The sequence below is a fragment of the Mobula birostris genome, chromosome 9, assembly GCF_030028105.1.
Source record: "Mobula birostris isolate sMobBir1 chromosome 9, sMobBir1.hap1, whole genome shotgun sequence".
Taxonomy (NCBI): domain Eukaryota; kingdom Metazoa; phylum Chordata; class Chondrichthyes; order Myliobatiformes; family Myliobatidae; genus Mobula; species Mobula birostris.
This window is the reverse complement of record NC_092378.1, coordinates 42,687,408-42,712,119: the sequence shown is the minus strand read 5'-3', so window position 1 is coordinate 42,712,119 and position 24,712 is coordinate 42,687,408. Positions and strand designations below refer to the sequence as shown.

The 24,712-nt window shown below is 43.5% G+C and overlaps 1 protein-coding gene across 9 annotated transcripts in view; it reads left to right on the top strand.

The window, feature by feature from the left end:
- The first annotated feature begins 7,744 nt into the window (after positions 1-7,744).
- LOC140202711 (zinc finger protein 800-like) overlaps positions 7,745-24,712 on the top strand; it is a 129,426-nt gene continuing 112,458 nt past the window's right edge. For 6 of the 9 annotated variants that reach the window (XM_072267905.1, XM_072267903.1, XM_072267902.1 and 3 more), the window contains exons 1-2: positions 7,745-8,121; positions 13,256-13,356. The gene's annotated coding sequence lies outside the window, so the exon portion shown is untranslated. Of the gene's footprint in view, positions 8,122-8,680; positions 8,767-13,255; positions 13,357-24,712 lie in introns of those variants that run through there. The other 3 variants (XM_072267908.1, XM_072267907.1, XM_072267906.1) reach the window with 2 other exon arrangements.

The window sequence follows — 24,712 nt, the reverse complement described above, 5'->3', positions numbered from 1 at the left end:
GGTAAGCAATTGACCTACTAACCCGTATGTCTTTGGAATGTGGGAGGAAACCGGAGCACCTAAAGGAATTATGTAGGTGATTCAGGATTTTTGGAAGGTGGATGCAGTTTTGCATTTAGCAGAGGTGAATATTACCAACATGTGTGTGGTTCAAACTTTGTCAATATTTGTGTCATTGTGGAAATCTACTCATGACCCTCTGTTACCAAGAGGACAGTAACATTTGATGTCAGAAACTTGAGCAATTTCAATCACCTTGAATTTATTGAACTGCTACTAAGTTTGTACCAAATTTTGCTTCCTACTGCATGATTTCATCTACCTGTTATAGAACCTAACAAGTTCACATTTCAGAGCGTTTGAGAAATTCCAAAGCTTTATATTCATGTGTGTTCCACTTAGAGAAGGCACTAGTGCACATCAGGTGTTGGAAAAACAATTGCAAGCATGTATCTGCATTGTGTAGAAGACCTCTCTCCAATCACTTTCTAAGATTTCTTAAATTGATTTTTAAAAAGTTGTTTGCCAAGTTAATTCAAGTAAAGAAACATTTAAGTGCAAAGAACTGTTAGATGGATTGGTGCGTAATATAGTAGCACATGCATGTTGTAACTTGCTTCTGCAGTTCACTTCCATTGAAGTCAATGGGTTGAAGCTTGCCAGACCTTGCCTCAGCCTTCTGGTACAATGCTCCTCATCTTAGCTCTGCACCTGTGCTATCTCTTGCACCCTCGAATCTCCCAACAACCACAAAGCTGCACCATTATATATAGCCTGCAAAGCAGAAAGGGCTGTGAATGACAACCAAATCTTAGGCAGCGTAAACTGAGGTCTACTAGGCACATGGCCCCGTACTTCATCTGTCAAAAGCCTTTTCACTTGTCCAAGTATCTTCCATAATCATGTAAACTGTTGAAAATATATATATAAAATTATAAAATTAATTATTAGTGTGATAGTATAATATGTTCACTTAAAAATGAATTGATGTAAATTAATCAGAAGATTAGTATGAAAAAAAACACCACTAACTCTTACAATTGCTTTATGCACTGATATGCTGGCTGTAATTCTCAATGGATCCCCTCTCTATGATGTTTTATTCATTTTTGGGGATCTAGACATCTTTGACAAGGTCCGCCCTTCCTTATTTGCCGTTGGAAAGCAGTCTTTTTGAACTGCGTAGCTCTAAAAGTAAAGGTACTCCCACAGACATGTTGTGCAGGGAATTGCAGGGTTTGGGACAGCAACACTGAAGGAATAGCTGTTTACATTTTCAAATCAGGACTGTGTGCGACATGGAAACGCAACCTTGCCCAATGAAACCAATTTTGAGAAACAGTGTACACCTGTACCTGCTTTTCACCTGTGTCTACTTTTCCCTCCACCCTGCACAAAAAAAAGTTGTTGAAATTGCAGAGCCAGAGCATGTATTTCCAAAAAGTATTTCTTCCCCTCCTCATCCAATGCGTCATTGCTTTTAGTTTTAGCTATTACTTAACCTTTGGATGACCCCTGCATCCGTCTCCCAACTGTATTCCCCTCCTAATATTTGATCCCATCAATGTGATCAAAATACTTTTAAAAAAAAACTGAAGGACACTGCCAACCTGCTAGATACATTATCTCCAAAGTGAAATTCCAGCTTACTGTAGCTTGTGAAGTGAGTCAACCCTTTTTAAAAAACTCATCTCTGAACATAGTATTCTTACCCTTGCTGCTAGCTGTCAAGCCAGTTTGGCACATAAATAACAGCAGGGACGCTGGATCTGTTATTGGACAGGATTTCCTTCCCATTTTTTCTTCATACCCATTCAAATCAATCTATGAATGGGAACAGGGACAATGGATGCTGTGAAGGATCGTTGGAGGTTTACCTGCCCAGGTTCTCTCTCTTAGTTGGAGACACTTATTCCATTTTGACAGGTTGATGCATATGTTCGTTACCTCGCTGAGAAAAACAAAACTGACTTAATTCCATGATGCCTCTTCATGGGTCAACTTTTAGTCAGACTATAATAGCTGCTGTATGTTTTCCCAATTAAGTACACACACCAGCGATAACCAGAATGTTTTATATTTAGTCGGCCAAAAAGATTGAGATGATCATTATAATTAGTTTATTAACAATTATGAAAATATTTCTCAATATTATTTGTTGGTCTTGATAATGCTCATATTTTGCACAATGGGTAATCAATTACTACATATTTGAAATTACCCACAAAATATAATTGTTGACTTTTACTTTTGATTTTTTTTTTGACTTTTAAAAACCCACGATAAACATCCAGATTGATAGTAAGAACACTGGAATGCAACCATCGCATTAAGATGGAAGCAAAATGAACATGCGAGTATCATAGCAGTGAAAAGACAAAATGGGAATTAGAGAAGTCCTTCATTGAAATGGAGAATTATCAATGTGTGGAAAAGTAAGACAGGTTAAATTTTCTCTGAAGTAAAGCTATCATTTCTCTTTTAAATGCCAACTTGTTTTCCAGCAATTCCATGCTGTTACAACACATATTAATTCCCTAGTGCTGTATTTCTAGTAGAAATAATTTTACTGAATTGATGTATAACAAACATTCCTTCATTGATGAAGTCCTGTGAAGAGTCTCAGCCCAAAACATTGACTGGTTATTCCTCTCCATTGATGCTGTCTGGCCTGCTGAGGTCCTCTGGCATTTTGTGTGCGTTGTTCCTTTACTGACAATTTTTTTTTTGCTTAGATTTCTCTGGTTGATACTAGAACAGTGCCATTGTAGCCTAGTGGTTAGCACAGCACTGTTACAACTTGAGGCATTCCGAAGTTTGGAGTGCAGGCATTGCCTGAAAGGAGTTTGTACGTTCTCCCCTTGAAATGTGTGGGTTTCCTCTGAGGGCTCCAGCTTCCTCCCAGAACCCAAAGACATACCGATTAGTAAGTAAACTGGCCATTGTAAGTTGTCCTGTGATTAGGCTACTGTTGAACAGGTGGGTTGCTGGGCAGCACAGCTTGTTGGGCCAGAAGGGCCTGCTCCCTGCTGTATCTCTAATGAAATAAAAAAAATAATAGATTTGACGGCAAGATTCATATTTTTGAGACTGTTATTAAATCCATTGCATCCAGAAGTTATCCTCCAATGATAAGATTTAGTGTGAGAACAATGTAAATCCCTAAAAACACTCTCAGCTTAAATTTCTTCTTATTGAAAATAATATTTTGAAAAGAAACATTACAGCAGTTAACAGCAATAGTTGTTAGTTAATTGGATGGAGGAAGAGGAAAATTTAGTAGTTTGTGATTGATTATCTAGATTTTAGTGGATTTGCCTCAGACAAACATTCTATCTCATTCTTCAGAGCAGTTTGAGGATAACTGGGAACCTAGGTAATCTCAGTTACATTTCCTGAAGCTGTGTTTTTCGGTCCTATTGGGAGAGGACTTAGCCAACTACAAAGTAGTGAATACAGTAGACTTGCCCAAGAGAATGCACTTACTTCAGCAGAACTATAATGATTGAAAGTGCGTAATAATTTTATGCTGTTTCACCAAAGATAATGAATTCTAACTACTCCAGAAAGAGTTAGACATGTACAGTACCTTTTCTCCAATGACATACCCAAATTGAAAAGATTTCAGTGTGAATATTCAACTGGGTTGAAAATGTAATTAAATGCCAATTAGTTTGATTTTACACATGATTCCTTCAATCTGGTAATTACCAATGACCTGAATTTTTCAGGCAGATCAAATCCTGTGGGGATGATTCTCTAAGTCACCCTGAAAATCTTATCAAGCACTGGTATGGCCAGGCCAATACACTTACTATATGTTTGTTGTGCCAAAGATCCATTTCAAATTTTATCATACAACAGTTGTCCTCTTTTCTACATCTAGAGAAGACCCATTAAATGAAGAATGTCTTGCAATATTGCTATTTAGCACCACACTGAAGATCTTTACGAGAAGAGGCTCTGACCATGGAGATCAACTAACTGCTTGGAAAATATGATTGGCAAATATGAGCTTTTTATATCCAGGCAATTTAGGAAGTTCTAACTGCAGCTTCAAAATAGAAAAAAATTTGAAATGCATTTCAAAACTTGCCTCTTTTCTCAAGTTGCTTCTTAAAGCCTAACTAACCTACTTTCTCTTCATCTGACTTAGTGTCAAATTTTGTCAGCTTAGACTTTTAAGAAATGCCTTGGGATATTTTATCCAGTTAATGTCGCTATATCAATGCAAGTCATTGTAAAGCTGCATGAGGAGCAATAAGTCAGTAACAAAGCTGAAGTAACAATCCTGATGGCATATATGATGGAAAGTTTCATTTCATGTCTGAAGAATGTTGTGCATTAACTACACCGATATTCTTATTGGGGTAAACTATAGATGTGTATTCTGGTGTGAATATTCATGCATTTTTTCCTTTTGTAGGATGGACAATTTAAATCAATTACCTATATTGTTTTTGTGGTTTGGGATTTCACGAAAAGACCCAGGGGTGAAAAGAATTAAGAGCCAGAATTATGTTGGTGTGTTCCTGGCATGTTGATATTTGATGCAGTTTAGATTTTATCAGATTTAGCAGCTATTTCACAGTTGGTCTGATAAATTTAATTCTTCAGTTGCTGGTAAGCAGTACTTGGCCAAACACAAGATCTGAGTGCAGGGTGGTCAATAACTTTTCATTTCAGTGGTTTATTCCACATGCATTTCCAAAGTTAAGTGCCCACTGTTCCAGTTTTCTAAGAGCTAGAATAGTGTTCCAAATTTTGAACACCCTAGAATATGAACGATGTTATCTTCATTGTCATATAGATGTCTAAATGTCACATTGCTGGTATTTTAGTATTTCACCCCTCTGCTACAGCAGTCTGTGTCACATACTCAGTTGGTAAATTTTACGGTGTACCATTCTGCACCGTTGACAGTTATGGCAAATGTTAGGTTTGTCACACCGGGCTTCACACTTCAATAATGCTAATACGTGAGCTGCTTATTATGTTGTCCAAGGATTTGTGACATTAGGTGCAGGCCAAGGTACATACAGTGATCTGTATCCTACAGCTTTAGATTTGTTTTGGGTGCCAAATTAATATTGGAACAGTGAGAAGTAGGAGGGAAAAAAAAGTGAGATTGCAGAATATGGAATTCTGAGCAAGAAAATAAATTGCTGGAAGAACCCGGCAGGACAGGCAACACCCGTGGAAGCAGAAGGGATGTGTTGTTAATTTAGGTTGAGTCTCTATGACAGGATTAGGTTAGGCTGGTAGGGTAAGAGAGAGAGAAAAAAACAGCAGGAATGGCCACTTTATAGAAGTGCAGGGGGTGGGGTGGGATAGGGGCTGACAGGGGGTGATAGGTGGAACCAGATGGGAAGAGATTTGAGGTGGTGGGGGGAGGATGGAGCCAGGTGGTGAGAGTCAGAGAAGCGATCAGAGGAATAAAGAGCCTGAGCAACTGGGCGTGGGTTCCCTGAAACTGGAGCATCACATTGGGGAAGTGGTGGCAATGGCATTGTTGGGCTTTTTAAAAAAAATCTTCTTTGTGCTTCATTTTCCCGTGTGACCCAATAACTGACTACAGTTTAAGCTAATACTCCTTAGGAACCAAACTCAAGTCAAGAATGGGTCTGCACATTTAGTGATTGTGGTAAGACGGTTCGACTGCACAGTTGTGAAGACTATTGTGATGTCAAATGTGGAAATATTGATGAATTATAAATGCAAAGGAAGTGATAGATGCTAAATCTATTTAAGCATTATGAGGATATAAATCAGGCGGACAGAAATGCTTTGAAACAGACATTTTAAAGAAGAATTTTTTAAAAAGCATTCATTCAACAAATGAAAAATAAATAAGCATTTTCAATATTCTTTGGTCTGCAAACTCAAATTGGGAGCTTCATGATCTCTTGAACTATGATGAAACCTAGGAAAGTAGAAGTTTGTTGTAGATGCACTGAAATATTTAAGGAAGTAATAGCCAATGAATCAAATTTATAGCCCCCTTCACCCCCATCAAATTACATACCAAATATAGTAAGACTATCCTTCGATCAATGAGATTTATGGGAAGATGTTGTTTCCTGCTTGGCATTGCTGTCTGCTGCTCCTCCAACAGTGCCCTTAGCTCAGTTGCAGGAGCATCATCTGGGGACCACTACTCACTGATGTCTTGCTCCTTTGGGTGCACCAGTCCAGCCTGTGCAGCATGAAAGGTATATGGGTATATATTCACATGGTTGATACGTGTCATTTGCTGTTCATATCAAATTGTATTGCAATACTGCTTTTAAAACCTTAGGCACTTTCCCAGGGCTGTTTAACATATATAACTTATCCTGTTATTAGCAGATGGGTTTCAAGAACAAAATCAAAAGTTTCAGTGTACAAATTTTATTGACAATCCATGCAGTAGTGCTCACACACAGAACAAATGGTTATACTTATAATCACACCTGAAATGGAAAGACAAGCAGTTCTGAGATCACCTTAAGTCTTTACACATCCAAATTCTAACTATATGCCAACACATCTCTCCCTCTCAGTTCCACTCTCTTCGCACCATGTAATTATACACAAATATAAATAAAACTCCATAAAGGGAGAATTAGCTTATCCTATCATTAATGTTAGCTTGGATGAAGCTCGTTTTCCATAGGCCTGATCAGTACATCACCTTAATGATAGTTTCACATCTTGATCAGGTGAAAATTTCAACTCTGTTCCTCCATTTTTATACCACTTGTGACAATATAAGATCAGTATTTAAAACCAGTATTTTCTTTTGCAGGACTATCTATTCTGCTGCCTGGTTATAAAACTCTAACACTTATGAACCTTGGCATAATGACATACCTTTCTTTATAACTTTATCCTGAAAACTAACCATTGTTGCAGGATTATCTCTGGCCCTACAGGTCAGTGGGTATTTCAGCTCACTTTTCCATGCAAAGTCATTATTAGTTTTAAATACAGAGAAATCAATGACAGCGTGGTAGTGGCAGAATTCTTCAGGACTATCGAGCAGCATTTACCGGTTATGCACCATTTCAATGCAACGGTGAAATTCTTTATCCTGATTTAAGTCAGCCTCCTGCCACCTGCTTTTATCTCATTGGGAACAGCGAGGTGGCCAAAATAGCAACAAGAAAATTACGATGTTTGGGATAGCTTCGTCAGTTGCAGGTCTATACAGTATCCAATTCAACAGCAGTCCATGATTTTGAGAAAAACCTCAAAGCCATCAGTTTTGAAGTGAGTGACTTTTTGACGAGAACCGCAAAGACGAGCGGGTTCCAATTCTGAAATAAACGGATCAGACTGTAAGCACATTCAATTCCAAAGCCTCAAACATCAACCCTTTTGAAAAATCTCCAAATGCTCACTCGTAAATGAAAACGGAACAGAATAGCCCCAAAATGATACGAGGGGATATTCCTAATTGTGTTTGTTACAAGTTGTAAAAAACAAAGCAAAACTTAAGCCACATCTTTGGGATCTGATGGACATCTAAAAAAATATGAAACTAGTGTTGACAGTAAAGGATTCAAGAGATCGCTGTTAAAATGGGGAAATGAAACAGTGCCCTCGACCTGGGGTCATTTATAAAAATGAACCATTCTATGCACTACATCTGCCCGCTCGTCTGCCCCACTGTTGCAGATTTCTGATCTCACATCCCTAATTTTTTTTACGCAAGGCAAGGTTACAGAGCAGTGGTGATTGTGTGTGCGGGACAAAAGGTTACAACAGCCCCCGGTAGCAGTCCCTCAGTCTCCAGCCAGTCGTACTCTCCGAATCCGCTGACAGACGGGACTCTCCTGGCTCCAAATACACACGCGCGTACTCACTCAGTAGTGTGTTACCCTCATCCCTCCAGAGGAGCGCAGCACACTTTAGAGTCAAGCGTGTGTGCCAGTGGTGGGGTATCTCTCTCTCTCTCTCCCTGTCTTCATCGTTCGCTACGGACATCGCACGGAGAAAGGAGAGGGGACAAAAGCACCGGTGGTCGGTCCAGCAGCACCCCGCCCAAGCAGTGCGCCGACAGACAGCGTCTCCTCGGGGCAGTGGGGCCCGGGAGTGAGCCGAGCCGCACAGAGCCGGGCCGCCGCCGCCGCCTGCCAGGTGAGGACTCAGCGAAAGCTGGGCTGCGGGGGCCGGAGGGGGCTCTTTCTCGTTTGCGCGCCGCGAATCGCTTGAAGTTGTTGGAGCTGTGCATTTCCGTGCTGGCAGAAAATGGCGCCCCCCGGGCTGGTCTCCTGCCCAGGGCAGTGGGGCAGGGGCAATGGGAAGAAGGAGGCGAGCCCGGCACCCGCTATCCCGGTGCGCGGCCGCCGGGCTGCTTTACGAATTAAAATCTAAAGGCATCTACGCGAGACCGTGTTTGCAATGTATATTTACGCGTTGCTGAAAAAAGTGGATTTGCTTCGGAGAGGCGAGCAGGAAAGCTCACTGTGTATAGAAAGGAAGAAAAAACATTCTGGCCTTTTTGTGCAGTATTGAAAAAAATGGAAAATAATGCCGGGCTTGAATTTATATTTAAACACAAAGAGCACGGCGCACGCAATCTTGTCTCCGCGTTAGCTTCCCAAGCCCCGGGGCTTTGATAGGCGCGTAAAGGCGGAAGGGGTGACCCCGGTTCTGTGCGCCAGGCTGCTGCTTTTGGAGCCGCTCTGAGGGCTCTGGACAGCGCTTTGGCACGGGCAATCAGCCCAGCATCGGCAGCCTGGCGACCGTGGTAGCAAACGTCTTTCTTTTAAGGGGGAAAAGGTAAAAAAAAATTAAACGTTGTAACATATGTAAAAAAATACAAGAAAGCCGGTTGGATTTCCCCTGGCCCTCTTTGGATGTCGGGCTGTTTATTTTTCCCTGCATCAGTTTTTTTTCTGCCTGCTGTGTGCATCATGTCTTGTGTCCCCATCTTACTGTCTTTGCGCCACAGACACACTGGCGAAGGGGCTACAGGCGGAGAGCACCATTAGGCGCACACTCAACACCTTTACGTTTTTGTCGCCTTCAATTGTGCCTTTGATCAAGTTAATCTGCTCTTTTTAATGGTCCAAATTCAAGTCCTACCCTCTCTTTTTTTGTTGCCAAAGTAGCTCTTAAAGACCGTTTCTCCCCCCTTCTCCTCCTCCTGCCTCTGTGTCCCTTTGGATAATAGGGCGATGCAAATCGTGCCATAGGCAAGAAAAAAGAGAGAAGGGAGGCTGTTGTACGCGTCCGGGCGGTGGCGAAGAGACGGAGCTTCGGATAAGGCACGGAAATGTTTGCGTGTCGAAGCTGCGCACCCGGGCCGTGGCCTTGCGCACCCTCGGAGCTGTCCTGCACAGCGGCTGGCGAAGAGAAGCCGTGGCCGGCTGGAGACTGACGGCACGGCCGCTGTTTGCCCTGCACCCTGGCGGCGCCCTACTCGCCCGCAGACACCTGGTCCTCCGTCCCATCTCCGGTCGGCTGCTGTAGGGCTTGGGATCCCACCACCGGCTCCCTGCGCTCCCGGAGCCGACCAGGAAAAGGGGGTGGCCGCACGGGCGGCCTTTTCCAAACTTTAGCCGGCCGCGATAGCACCGGCATTGGCGAGGACGCGCACCGAGGGCCGGGGACAGTGCTGATAAAGTTTCCGGTGGGGTGGCGCTGGATTTTCTCTTTTAAGAAAGCGAAATGCTCCCGTAGCGGCGGAGAGGAGCGCCCGGACCCGTGCTCTCTTCTCACGACCCGCCGGTTTACGGTTGCGCCACACGGCCCGGCCCGTCTGTGTGGAGCACGGGCAACAGCCGACTTTCGCCTGTTCTTCCCCACCCCGCCAGCAACAGAGCACCCCCCCCCCGTCCAACACGACCCCACACCCCGCCTCCCTTGTCAACACTACCCCAAATCCCGCTTCCCTCCCCAACACAATCTGACACCTCTCCTCCCTGCCCAACGCGATTGACGCCACCTCTCTCCCCAAGACGACCCCATCCCGCGCCTCTCTCCCCTTTCCCCAGGTATCTCCAACACAGTCCATCTCTCCAATCCTCTTCGACATCTCTCCGTTTTCCATTCCCTCCACTTCAACCCTCACCTTTCACCCCTTCTCGTGCTGCCGCCCAATACGTCACCCCGGGACCCTTTCATTCTCTCACAAACACTCCTAACCCCACCCTTTCTCTCCCTATCTCCTGATATAGCATGAAAACGTGCCTATGGCTCAAAGGCCAAGTCCACTAAGATGCCCACCTAAGAGAATCCCATCTCTCCTTCCCCTGAAACCTTTCCCATCCAAAACAATCTCCACATACACCCAATTCTACATACTTACACCCCATTTCTCCTTCACCCTTTGCTATCCGACTCTACCTTTCTGTTTACCCCAACGCTTTACCCCTGACCTTGTCCAAACACTACCCGATGCTTTCTTCATCAACTTTGTCTCCCCACACCCAATGTTGAACACTCTGCTGTTTCGCTGTTGAACTACCTTAACTGTCATGGTTTTTAGCACTCCAGGTCTTGTCCCCATGTTCTCATCTGCCTCCCCATCCTTGAATCCTTATCTTCTGCCACAACTGTGTCCAACTCTGTCTCCACCTCACCCCCCCCCCCCACATTTCCTCCTTTCCTCCTGGCCTTGACACCTCTGGGTTTGAATCACTCTGCCTTTGACCTGCACCATCCTTGGCCGTGACCCACCCCTCCTGCCCCTCTCCAATCCTTGGCACCCTCTTCGATCTCCGGTGTCCTCAAAACTCTTCCGACTCTGCTTTCTACCTCCTCTTGCCCCCACTCTTTCCCTTTCACAACCCCTTCCACTGCTCCTTCTTCCAATCTGACTGTCCAGTCTCATACCCAAGACCTTGGCAGGCCACTGTCCTCCCCCGAACCCACATTTGTAGCACTTACTCCCCCTCTCTTCAGTTTCCACCTTCCCTATCTGTGCCTTTCCTCCAGCCCGCAATCAGTGACCTTCTCTCCCCAATGCCTCTTTCCAAAACCCTTCCATAAAATGTCCACGCCTTTCCTGTCTCCCCAGCCTGCATCCGTAACTAGCTGGTTCTGTGCACAATTTCTCCGTTTCTGCATCACCCAACTACCTTCATCTCCTATTTTCCCTCACCATTCCCTTCAATTCATAAAACTCAATTCAATCCCGATTCTCGTCATTCCAACATCACCCAGTTCCTCTACTCCATGAACCACACTTGCCCTCCCCTTTCACAGTGAGTTTCTTTCATGCCATCGTTGCTCCAAAACTGATCTGATGCCTGCTGCTCTGCCTCACCATCATCTCTAAAGCCCTCTTTGCAAAAGCACCTTCCTGTCACGACAGTAGAGGTCCCCCCCCCACCGTGTCGAGACCCCCCCATGTAGAGACCCCCCCCCCGTGTCGAGACCCCAACCGTGTCGAGTCTCCCTCCCCCCCCGTGTTGAGACCACCCCGTGGAGACCCCCCGTGTTGAGTCTCCCCCCCGTCGAGTCTCCCTCCCCCGTCGAGTCTCCCTCCCCCGTCGAGTCTCCCTCCCCCCCCGTGTTGAGACCACCCCATCGAGATCCCCCCCCCGTGTCGAGGCCCCCGCCATGTAGACCCCCCCAGTGTTGAGGCCCCCCTTCCATTTCCTTCAGTTGCTTCCTACCTACACTCCCTCCCTCCCATTCACGTCACCTCCAGTCCCAACGTAAACTGTGTTGCATCCAAATGTTATGGTGCCTGTGTAAATGGGCGAGGTAAAGCGGATATGCTGAATTTATTTGGCTTCTGGAGGAAATGTAGGTGCTGTTGTACAGCGTTGGCTGTGGCATCAAGGTTGTTGGACCAGGGCAGGTCCTTGGTGATGCTCACTCTTGGGTGCTTGCTTTCTGATAACCTAATTTTAATTGGCTTCTGTCATATGATAGGTGTAGATACTGAATTCCTGAATTACACTCTGGAATAGTTTAATAAGCAATGGATGATAACCCGTTTTATTGGGGAAGCCGTGTGTGTAGTTCTCAGGAATGAAACTGGGTGTTGGAAGAACATTCTTGCGGTCGTTGTCATAATTTATTGAGTTTCAGCAAGTTATGGGCAAAGAACAATATAAGATAAAGGTAAAGATTCAATATTAGGATAAGGTCAAGTTTTTCTTAATGTTTTTAGTAATTTTAACAAGAGTGTATTGGGAACAGCGACCTGAAGGTAAATCATTCTTGAAGCAATGGTGTGTGTGTGAGGGCTCAGGGTGTACATATTGCCACAGAGAACGGGTAGGACTTATTATCTGGAGGGAAGTTTGTGTCAGATACTGTCCAAATACACCAGAAAGACTGAAAGGCAATTGTAGGAGAATGAAGGAGGGTATGGAATGTGTTGGCATGTAATATTAAAGAAAGTTCAAAAAGACCTTACAAGCATAGAAGTTGAGGATAGCAAAGGAAAGAATGAAAGGAAATGAAACCTGTCAGGAACTACTACGGTAACCAGTGTGGATGGACAGATCGTGGTTGTAGTTCTTAATGCAGAAGAAGTGGGTAATACTGATGTCATAACCAAGCAAACAGTGGGAAGTGTTAGTACAGATAACCATAGTCAGAGTATGGGTTTGCCATCTTTGAAGATGGATAAATCACTGAGCTCGAAGAAATATATTTTGGCCTCTTGTCAGAATCAGAGGAAATTATGGAGGTTCTCACAGTAACATTTCATTCTTTTCTGGCCACAGGAGCAGTGCCAGTGGGTTAGAGGATCGCAAATGTTACACCACTGTTTAAACAGGGAGGAGCAAGATAAATCAAGTGATGGCAAGCTATTTAGTTTACCTCTGGTAGTAGGAAAATTATTGAAACCTTCAGTTAGAAAGGCCCAGATTAATCAGGGAGAAACAACGTGGCTGTTCCTTTGTCAAGGAAAGTTTCTGTGTCTGACTAACCTAGTTACAGAGTTGTACAACAGGGAAATGGGCCATTTGGTCCTCTACGGGCCAGTCTGTAATTAATCTCATCTTCCAGCACTTGCTATATTGCCTTTTTTACCTCAGTAGCTCAAGAGTTCACCTAGCCATTTCTTAAATGCAATCAGTGACTCTGCTTCCCCTCCTTCTCAGGCAGCGTGTTCCAAGGAGTTACCCCTCTCTAGATGAAAAAAGGCTCTCCTCAGATCCCCTCGAAATCTCTTACCCCATTCCCTAAATCCAAGTCTCCTAGTTTTATCTGCCTCTCTTGTGGGGAATAGTTTCCTGCAATCTCTGCTACCTATATTCATCTATACCTCAATCATGTCCTTTCTTAACCTCCTCTGCTGCAGGAAAACAGAGCAACCTCTCCAGTCTCTCCTCCTGACTAAAACACTCCATCCCAGGTGAATCTCCTCTGCACCATCTCCAGGACTATCATGGTTTTCCTGTGGTGAGTGACTTACCTTTTCTTTGAGGGGGTTAAAAAGTGGATTAATAAGGGCGATATATTTGACGTAATCCTCGTGGATTTTAGCAAGGCTTTTGAAAATGTTCCATGTGACAACCTGGTCAAACAGACCAAGGGACAGCTGTAGATTTTTATCCTGAAGTGGCCTAAACCAGGAAAGCAGGGTTATGGTTGATGGGTGTTTTACTGACAAAGACTGTTACCAATGTGGTACCACAGGGTTCATACAAGCCCGTTGCTCTTAATGATGTAGGTTTCAGATTTGGACTTAAATGCAGTGGAAGTTTGCAGACAGTAGAAATATTTGATGTGATTGTTAGTGCAGAGCAGGTGTTCATACCGCAGTACAGTACAATGTTTGCGTCGGATGGGCAGAAAGGTGTTAAGGAGAATTTAATCCAGAGAAGTGAAGTCGTACTTTTGGATGGTGCAACAAGGAAGGGACTATGCAAACTGAAACCAAGCTGTTACAGACTGGCATAACATGTCATTAAAGGGTGGCCGGTGCTGTAGTAGTTGGAAAATGACTGGAAGAGTACAGCTCAGGAACAGGCCACTTGGCCCACAGTGTTGTGACGGAGCAGCTAAAAAGCAAATCAAAAGCACCCAAACACTAATCCCTCCCACCTACATTAGAACACAAAGTGGTAAGAGATGTTGGTACCTTGCACCCCTGAGTGAACAGCACGGTACTCGGTGGTGCAACGAAGCAGGGTGGCCCTGGAGCTTTATCTTTAGATTGCTGGTTAGCAGTTAAGTTAAGAAGTGGTGAAAATGATGTGTAATGTTTTCCTTTAATGAAGGTTAGAGCAGTGAGGCCATGCTGGAGCTTCATACAGCACCTGTTAGGCCACAGCTTAAATATATGGACAGTTCTGATCCTGATATTACAAAAAATACAGTTGTGCTAGAAGGGACATTTACAAATATGTTGCCAAGACTGGTTTGTGCTGGACAAGTGGAAAGATCTGTTAAGATTGGCTTGTTTTCTGTGGAATATAGGAAGCTGGTGGAAGACTTAACAAGGTGCTTTAAAATTAAGAAGCCTACATAGAATAAGTTGAAGGATTGTACTTTCTTTAGCTGGGGGGTTGAGGGAAGGCAGATAGGGAAATGTTAGAGAACTCTGAAGATCTAGGACTCAGTGCCTGAGAAGGTGAAGGAAGGACACCTCATTGCTTGAGTGTTGGATGTGACCTGTTGGGTAACATACAGATAGGCTAAAAGGTGTGACCTGGCTGGCTAGCTTTCTTGACTGTGGAAATTTCTCCCTTCTACCGTCTGTGTGAGATGATGAGGCTATCGGGACTTTGAGACTTATTTTAACCGTGCCCATGGTCTGCTGTTTATCAAATTATGGTATTGCTTTGCACTATTGTAACTATATGTGGTTTTGACAGTTTTAGTCTTGGTTTGTCCTGTGTTTCTTGTGATATCATTCTGGAAGAACATTGTATCATTTTTTAATGCATGCATTTCTAAATGACAATAAACGAGGACTGAGTGTTCTCATAATCTAATCTAGTAATGGGTTGAATGACAAGCTTTGCCTCATAAACCAGTGGTCCCCAACCACCGGGCCGTGGACCGGTACCGGGCTGCAAAGCATGTGCTACCGGGCCGCGAGGAAACGATATGAGTCAGCTGCACCTTTCCTCATTCCCTGTCACGTACTGTTGAACTTGAACATAGGGTTGCCAACTGTCCTGTATTTGCTGGGGCATCCTGTATATTGGGCTAAATTGGTTTGTCCCAAGGGTTATACCCTTGACCCGTATTTCCCCCACTGAGATAGAGCGTTCCTATGAAACCTTTCGTGCCGAAATGGCGTAAAGTGAAGAAGCAATTACCATTAATTTATATGGGAAAAATTTTTTGAGCGTTCCCAGACCCAAAACATAACCTACCAAATCATACTAAATAACACATCAAACCTAAAATAACACTAACATATAGTAAAAGCAGGAATGATATGATAAATACACAGCATATATAAAGTTGAAATAATGTATGTACAGTGTAGTTGGGAAGATTAAGCCAAAACTGATTTGTGGAAAAAAAAATTGTCACGCATGCGCACACAGGCTTGTGCACACAGGCAACACAAGGCTTCATGGTTGTGGTAGTCTTTCTCGGGGTAAACAGAAGTGTCCCGTATTTGACTGCTACTTTTGTCCCTTATTTGGGAGTGAGAAAGTTGGCAACCCTAACTGTAAAAGACATGTTGAGGTGGATTTAACCCTACTTGAAACCCCGCCCCCCCCCCGGTCCACAAGAATATTGTCAATATTAAACCGGTCCATGGTGCAAAAATGGTTGGGGGCCCCTGTCATAAATTATACTAGTTCTTGCTCCTTGCATAGTCTTCCATTGGCTGTGTACCATCTTCTTGCCTCCTGTTCCCTTAGCCACTCCTTCCCTGTACACCCCTCCCAGCTATTCCCTCCTTTCTTCCTTCTTGGATCCACTCTGTTCTCTGCCCTGTCCAATTAGCTCCCATCGTGACCTAATCTGATTGTTTATTCCTCTTTTCAAGCCCTTGCATGTCTGTTAATCTTTCTCACATTGCATTTTCCCAGCCATCGCACCGTCCCAACTGCTCCATTCCCTTGATTTCTCCCTCTCTCCTTTCTCTCTTCCCCTTTCCTCACAATCTCCCCTCAGCACTTTTCTTACTTTTCAGTCCTCTTGTGCCTCCATCCCAATCCTTTCATTCCGCCCTGTCCTGACCATAATTTAGCACATGCCTCCCAACTCTTTTTTCCCCTCCTAATCCTCTGCTACCCTCCCAACCCAGTCACTCCTTCCCTCCCTCCAAAACATTTATTCTCCGTATTTTTTTTCTGACCCTTCACCCTTTCAATCTGGTATTCCATCCATTCCCTCCATCCCTTCATTCTTCCCATCCTTCTGCAAAAATAGCTCAATCTCTCCCGATACCCTCAATCCTTCTGTCCCTTATTCCACTCATTCTTTTGACAACTCACTTCCCTTCACTCTCTATCCACTACTTCAATCCTCTTTCCCAACATTTTCTTCACTCCTTCGCCATCTCCATCCACTTGGTTACCTTCATTGCTTCTTACCCCTAGTCCTTTCCTGTGTTCCCCCCACCCACGCATCCTCCTCAGGTCACCCTCCCATGCTCCAAGCCACTCCCAGATCCCCAATTCTTCTCACTCTTTCCCTCCTTCCTTTTCTACCCTTTAATCCCCCTGAACCACACTTTTCTTACTGTGCCCTTTCCTTCCTCACCTTCCCCCCTCCCATCCCATTCTTCTGTTCTTCTTTCCCCTCCATCACTCTCCCCCCTCCCCCCGGTCTCTGCCTCCTAACCACGCCCACCCTCTTCTGGCTCTGTCCACTTGGTTCCTGCCTTGTTTGCAGGAACAAACACCTGTATTTAACTTTGGCCTCCAAAGGGAGTGTCCATAAATTGGACAAATAGAACCTGGGGCAGCCTGGAATATGATGGCTGATCACATGGCTGCCAGGAGGAGGCGCTGTAGGAAAATGGCAAACCTCAATGACAAAGTGTCCTGGCAAATGACTGCCGTGAAAAGAAGGAAACATTGGTGACAACTTCAACCATAAATTCAGTAGTTAATACCATCTTGGCTGTTTCCCAAGGCTTGACAGAAACCACCTGCTGTGAATGAATTCGATTTGCCTTTTGTGATCTCAATGTTACTGGCTACACAACTGGCCACCCAGGTATACAGTGTCCTTTTTGTAGCCCACAACTGTCTGCATCGAGCTGAGCTGTTTTCTTATAGTTGCAATCATGGCATCAGCCCAGCGATCTTCATAATTGCCTGGTTGTGTCCTAACCATACAAAGAAAAAACCAGGACTGCTGCAAGAAGCCTGAAGTGAAAGGCAGGGAAGATTCAGGAGATTAAGCAGTTTCTGTGGCGGTAGGAACATTTAAGCTTTTGAGCTGATGATCTGAAACTTGAACCTTGTTTCTCTTATCAAAGATGTTGCCTAAATGGAATGTTTTCAGTATCTTCAATATTTTATTACAAATCCAATCTACAAATTGCTCCTCAATCTTTCTGTTCTGTTTTGTAGAGTGTAGAAAGACATCATTGACACTTCTCTCAGTTGGTATCTAAATGCTTTTAGTGGGTTTTACCAGGTCCACTTGGATACAGATTTGGCCCAAATATAGACTAGTAAAATGAATTCAATGAACACTGTAACCTTTGACGTTAAAGTTGCATTAAAAAGCTCTGGCATATTGTCTGGCCAAAAAATGATGGATTCTGGTCATGACATCCTCTGGTCAAATGATGGATTCTGTCATGACATCCTCTCCCTACCCCGCACATTCATGACTTGGCTGCAATAGTCTCGCAAGACAAAATCTTTAGCACCCGTCATTGATTCATCAGCTACCTTCCCTTTTAAGATGAGATGAATGCGCCCTGTTCATTTCCAGTTGCAACCGCTCAGGAAAAGGATGAACCTTTAGAAAAGTAGAAAAGACTTTTAGGGGTCGAGATGCAAGCCAGTTTGCGTGCTACCTGTTCTTTGGACTGTTCTTGTGTCACAGTATTTAAGAAGGAGATCCAACTAAACCCTAGTTGGTGATGCCTCCTGAAACTTTCTATGTTTCATTGCTCACACTTGCCAGCATTCAGACCTGGACTGCTAAGTATCAGGAGTCACGTGCACCACTCTTGTGGCAGACAGTGATGGATCTCCAGCAAGAGTCCCAACCCACTCTCGTTGGCTTTGTGTTACGTCATCACAAATGGGCAGAGTTCGTCGTTCACTGGAGGCTGATTGGATCACTTGACTAAATATTACAGTTAATGGTTGCTTCAAAGGCTGATACTGTAAATGTGTCATGTGTTGGCTGTCCAAAATCTCACACCTAAAGACCCACAGGATCTGGATTACATGGTTTGACTTGATTGAATATAGTTTTTTTTAAGAGAGGAGCCAAGGTTATAGGCTTGTATATTAAAGGCAATAAAAATCTATCTTGAAAGTCAAGAGACGAAGAATTTTTACTGAGATATGTCAAGCCAAATGGAAAAAAAGATGAACCTGAAAAAAAATTTATTGAAGAATAAATTGCTGGTGTGTAAAGAGGAAGACCCAGTTAAAACTTGTAAAATATGAAGAGATATCAGAGGATGTATTTTGCACATCAGATGCAGGGTAAAGTGCTCTGAATTATTGAAAATGCATTTTGGATGCCCCACTCAATGGAGGAAGCAAATTGCCAAATGGCATTTCACTGCTTTACTATTCCTCCAAAACGGTTCCAGAAACATTTCAACCTTTATCCTCATAACTTTGTTGGTGGAGTGCAAGAAATTTACCTTAAAAATAGAAGGAGCTATTGTATTGTTTCTTGAGGAGAATGACTGTCCTGGTTTTCTGCATCATGTCCAGTGGTGTTCCTTCAGCGTTCAGGACTTGCTTCTGTCTTAACAATTCGTTCATTTTTTTAATAGGAAAAAATGTATTAGATCTTGCTTTCTGTGCTGGTGATGTGACTATGCACTGAGTGGTACATTTTATTTAAAATTGTGATCTAGTGGCCAAGCACTGAAAGGCCATCCTTGTTTTCTAGCATAAAAAGAATTTTGAGGGCAGTTCTGATGATTGGTTGATATGAGAGGGATTTTTTCTTCAGGCTAGAGGAAAGCTTTGTTGTTCACATTTCATGCATTCAGGAAAGGGCAATGGAATTGGTCCTCAGATGGTTTAATGTTTTCTGATTCAGATGAAAACTTATTTTGGATTTTAAGATGTATGGTAGAAACACAGAAAACCTACAGCACAATACAAGCCCTTCGGCCCACAAAACTGTGCGGAACATGTCCTTACCTTAGAACTACCTAGACTTACCCATAGCCCTCTATTTTTCTAAGCTCCATGTATCCATCCAGGAGTCTCTTAAAAGACCCTATCGTATCTGCCTCTACCACTGCCACCGGCAGCCCGTTCCATGCACTCACCACTCTCTGTGTAAAAAACTTACCCCTGAAATCTCCTCTGTACCTACTCTGTATCGGATCACTAGCAAGGCCAGCATTAGTTTCCCATTCCCTTATCAGCCTGGTGATCTGCTGCCTGTACTGGTGTTGCCATGTGAAGGTATTGGTTCGGGATTTAGATCTAGTGATGATGATACACATTCAGTAGCCACTTAGGTATATCTGCTGAATGCAAATATCTAATCTGTCAACCGTGGCAGCAACTCAGTGCACAGGAAACATGTGGACATGTTGGGAGCAGCAGCACCGCACACCGGGTTCCACTCCTGTACTTAATAAAGTGGCCACTGCGCGCACGCTGCGCTGGCGTGTTTTGTGGGGATAGTGTGCAACTTGATGGGGAGTCTACAGGTGGTAGCATTCCCATTGAATCAGATTTGTTTTCACTGTCAAAAGCTGTGGAACAGCGGCAGGACAGTGAAAGATGTAAAAATAAGTTACAAAATAAATAAGTGCAAACGGTTGGTGAGAAGGCACTATTCATGGGTTCATGGACCGTTCAGAGGTCTAATTGTGGATGGAAGGTGCTCTTGAAGGTGTGTCTTCGGGCTCCTTTCCGATGGTGGTAACACGAAGAGGGTGTCTCTCCGACCTTGAGGGCTTCTAATGATCGATGCTGCCTTCTTGCGGCGCAACCTCTTGAAAATGTCCTGGATGGTGTGGAGGGTTGGGCTGGTGATGGATGTGGCTGAGTCTCCAACCGTCTGCCACCTCTTGTGGTTCTGTGCATTGAAGGCTCCACACCAGGTGGTGACACAGCCAGTCAGGAGGCTCTCCGTCATACGTTGAGAGATTTGCAGGGGTCTTTGCTGACTACTGAATTTCCCCAAACTCCTAATGAAGTGTAGCCACTAGCGTGCCTTGTGTTGGGTCTGTAGTGTATCCTGTGGATGATACAGGTTGCTGCTACTGTGTGCTCGTGATGGAGTGAATGAATGTCTGTGGATGGGGTCTCAATAAAGTTAGTTGCTATGCCCTACGTGGTGTCGACCCTCTTGAATGTTCATACGCACGCATCCAGGCAAGTAAAGAGGGTCCATAACACTCTTGACTTGAGCCTTGTAGATAAACTGCTGTCCAGTTTCTGGTTGGCAATAACCCTAGCTACTGATGGTGAGGTATTCAGTAATGAGAAGGACATTGTTTTGTGTGTTGCATCGTCTTCCTTCGCGATCAGTATGATTCCAATCACTGGTGGGTTTTCCCCTGATTCACATTGACTCCAGTTTAGCCAGGGCTCCTTTGGGCCATACTCGATCAAATTCTGCCTTGACGTCTTGACAGTTGCTTTCATTTCACCTCTGGAGTTCAGTTCTTTGTCCACTTTTCAGCCTGGGCTCACTGCATCCTTTCAACTGATGATGTAACCGTGGCATTTATGTAGCTGGTTTAGTTTAGTTTCTTGTCGGTGATGACTCATGATGTTCGATCTCAGTGATGATAATGCCATCAAATGTCATGGGTCAGTGGTTAATCTGTCTTTTGTTTAGGTAACATGTTGCTTTCCAATTTTCATTGAATGTTACCAGGGTCTCATTGTGTACAGAAAGAGACTGTCCATTTGCTGAGATGTTGAAAATAGACTTGTACATGTTGTAATCATCAGCAAACAGTATATCTGACAAGTTTTAAGAAAGGCCATTGGTGTAGCAACCAAAGCTGGAAGGCGAAGGAACTCCAGTAATATTAGGAGTCATTGACTGCCAAAAGCCAGGAGCTTCTTCCTGTGCACAGGCTTGATGCCAACCGCTGGGGTGATATCCTCCTTGTGGCCCAATAGCTTTGCCATTCACTTGGTCAAATATTGCCTTGATGTCATTTCATTCTCGCCTCCAGTTTATTTTTGGTCCATATTCGGACGAATTTTGTGTTGGAGTTATGTGGTGTTGCGGGAATGGGGTTGAGAGGGAAATTAAATCAGTCATGATCCAATGGCGGAGCGGACTTGATGGGCCAAATGGTTGATAATTGAAAGTACACTCATTAGCTGGATTTAGTTTGTTGTACTTTTTGTGTGATGGAATCACTGGTAATTGTCCACGTTGTTAGGCACCGGTGTTTTTTACTGCTCGATCAGCTTGTTTAAAGGTGTGGCTTGTTTTGGAATACAAATAATAAATGCTATGGAATGGGATGTTATCTACACCTGCGCAATTGACATTAACATTGTGGTTTCTAAGATTCTGTCGTGCTTTTACTTCACTAAAGCACATTAGAGAAAGTTACTCCTATAGATGGTGCTGTGATACAGTCTTTGATTGTTAAGGCTGTTACACTTTGTGACGTATAGTTGATTTTGTATTGGAAGTCTGTCTTCCACTTGTGTATTTGGTTATTGTGTTCTCACAAATTAGTTAATAGTTTGTGAAAAGTTTTCATCCAACTGATGAAACCCAAAAATGAGGATGAATCAGAGCTGCAAAATCAAAGAATTATGTATTTCTTAATTACATGACTAAAGTTAGTCCTCTGTTTTTTTTGTGTCCTTTAATGTCTTCATTACAGTTTTTTAATTGAAGGTTTCAGCATTTACCAAATACTCAGGCGTGAACCTGATATTTCTGCCCCCCCACTTTTCTCTAGAGAGTCATGAGCTAAATCTGGATTGTGCACATGCGATGTGTGTGACTTTCTAAGGTACATCATTTTCATTCCTTTAATTGTACTGATGGAATATTTGATCTATTGCTCTGGCAATATTTTCCTGTGATTTTTTTTCATTAAATACTTGTTAAAGGTAAATTCATAAGTTGTAAGTTTGCAGCACAATATAGAAAGAGCTTATTGTGTTGGTGGATATATTTGCTTGAGGAAGGAACATTGCACACTTCCTCAATTAAAACAGCAGCTTTTGCTTTGATCTGCATATGAGAGGGTATTCAACTGATGGTGTGGAGAGACGCTTTATGTTTTACAGAAGTTAGGGTTTTGCAAACACTTATTTATTTCACCTGTTTCTTTTTGATGGGTGGTAAAATGACAATGCAAATGGCCAGATAGAAAGGCATACAAGTTACAAGTGTTATATAAAACTCTAATTGAAAGAAAAACACAGGAGCTGGGATAACATGTCAACTTTGTTCTACTTTACTCACCTATGACAAAGTGGAGTAATGCTTGTGCTGTTCGAGTCCTTATACATACATCCTGTAATGAATTATGTAGATAAAGAATGCTTCATCAAATAATATATTTACAATATTTCTCCAATATTACTGAAATAGTAAGTATACTACATTCCTCTCTGCTTAGCTATAAACCTCAATATACGTTTGTAAAATGCATCTCAATTCAGATATGTAACATATTGCTCTCTAGTTTTTATATTGTATACTTATATAATACAATTACTATGTAGAAACATAGAAAACATACACAGAAATTTTAAATTGTCCCATTCAGGCCTAAAGATTTAATCGCTGTGCAGGGTTTTTTCCTCTTGTGGGATAACATCTCTTCTTACGTGGGAGGGCAGGGGGAGTCACCCTGCTTGACAGGTGAGACGTGACTGTGAAACGATCTCAGGTTCAGGGACCTCTTCTGTGGTGCTTGTAGGAATTGAACCTGGGACCGCAGGAAGAGGTTCTGACAGCTCTGGACGCCCTTCGCTATTGTAACAGTTGACTCTGCTCTCCTCAACTGAACGCTGTGTCATCTCCAGATGCCTTGACACACGATCTCAACTGTAAAGGAGAGTGGTCCAGTTCTGTCTTTAATCTTTCCAAGTACCCACTTTTGATCACCTCTGTAGTCCCTCACCAGGACTGCTTGTCTAGGAGTGAAACATCGAACCACCTTGTTTGAGGAGCCCTCAGTGTGTCTCAGCTGTTTGTCCTGCATACTCCTTCTGAGATTGGGTTTGAGGAGATCCAAGTGTGAGTATGAGGGACGACCCCAGAACAGCACAGCTGGTGAGTTGTTGGTTGTGGAGAGTGCTGTATTGCGATATCCAAGGAGGAAATTGGTGAGCTTCTGATTCGGTGCACGTGTAATATGTTCTACTGACATTGCTTGCAGTGTGTTTTATAGACTCTGGACAAATCTTTGCACCAAGCCATTTCTAGCTGGGTGGTATGGTACAGATCTAATAGTCTCATTCTATTCCTATTGAGGAATGACTGAAACTGCTCCCCCACTGACTAAGTGTTCTGGAACACCAGTCCTTGCAGAGACTTCTCAATATATTAACAATGTGTGAGACTGTAGAGGAGGCTATTGGATCACTTCTGGTCACTTTGTAGCTACATCCACTATCACCAAGAAATTCGTGCCCATGAACAATCTGGCAAAATCCCCATGAATCCTCTGCCAGGGCAGTGCAGACCATTCCCAGGGATGGAGAGGCACTGCTCGCGGTGTCTTCTGGATGTGTTGTCATCCCAGACATGTGACTGTACTCTTCTCCATAGATGCTGCTTGGCCGGCTGAATTCCTCCAGCATTTTGTGTGTGTTATTTGGATCACATTTCTGAGATTAGTTGTCCTCTTCAATTTGATCTTGTAATTGTGTCCTCCATGAAACGGAGCCCATCTCTGCATTTGTGCTGCTGCTGTTAGCAGAACACGCTTCTGTGGATTGAAAATGGACACTCGTGGTTGATGATCAATAATGGGCGTAAACTCTCCCATATAAGTACTGGTTGAAATGTTACACCCCAAACCAAACTCAAGGCTTCTCTGTCAATCTGTGTATAACTTTCTCTGCAATGATAAGGAAGCAAGATGCAAAGGCTACATCTGTCACTCACAATGTGACATGACCACACGTATACCATAATGTGAGGCATCACAGGCAAGCTTCACTGGACAATGTGGGTCTTAATGTGTGAGTACAGTGTCTGACACCACCATTTCCTTTATCTTTTTGGAAAGCAACCTCACACTGCTTTGTCCGTTGCCAGGCCTTTGCAATCTGCAATAATGTGTCCAAGGGGTGGATCACAGTAGTCAGGTTTGGCAGGAAGTTGTTACAGTAATTGACAAATCCTAAAAAGGACCACAACTGTAACACTTTGGCCTTTGGGTATCCACCACTGCTTGAATTTTCTCAGCACACTTGTATAAATACTTATTTGTCAACGGTGTGACCACAATAAGTGATGCCCGGTTTAAAGAATCCACGCTTGTTGCATTGCGCTGAGCCGATAATCTTCTAATCTTTTTGACATTGTCTTGAGATGTTCCACGTCATCCTCACCAGTAACAATGATGTCATCCAGGTAACACTGAGTGCCTGGGCAGCCTTGCAGCACCTGGTCCATGGCTTTCTGTCAGAGTGTTAGTGTGGATGCTACTCCATAAGCAATCTTATTATAATGATGA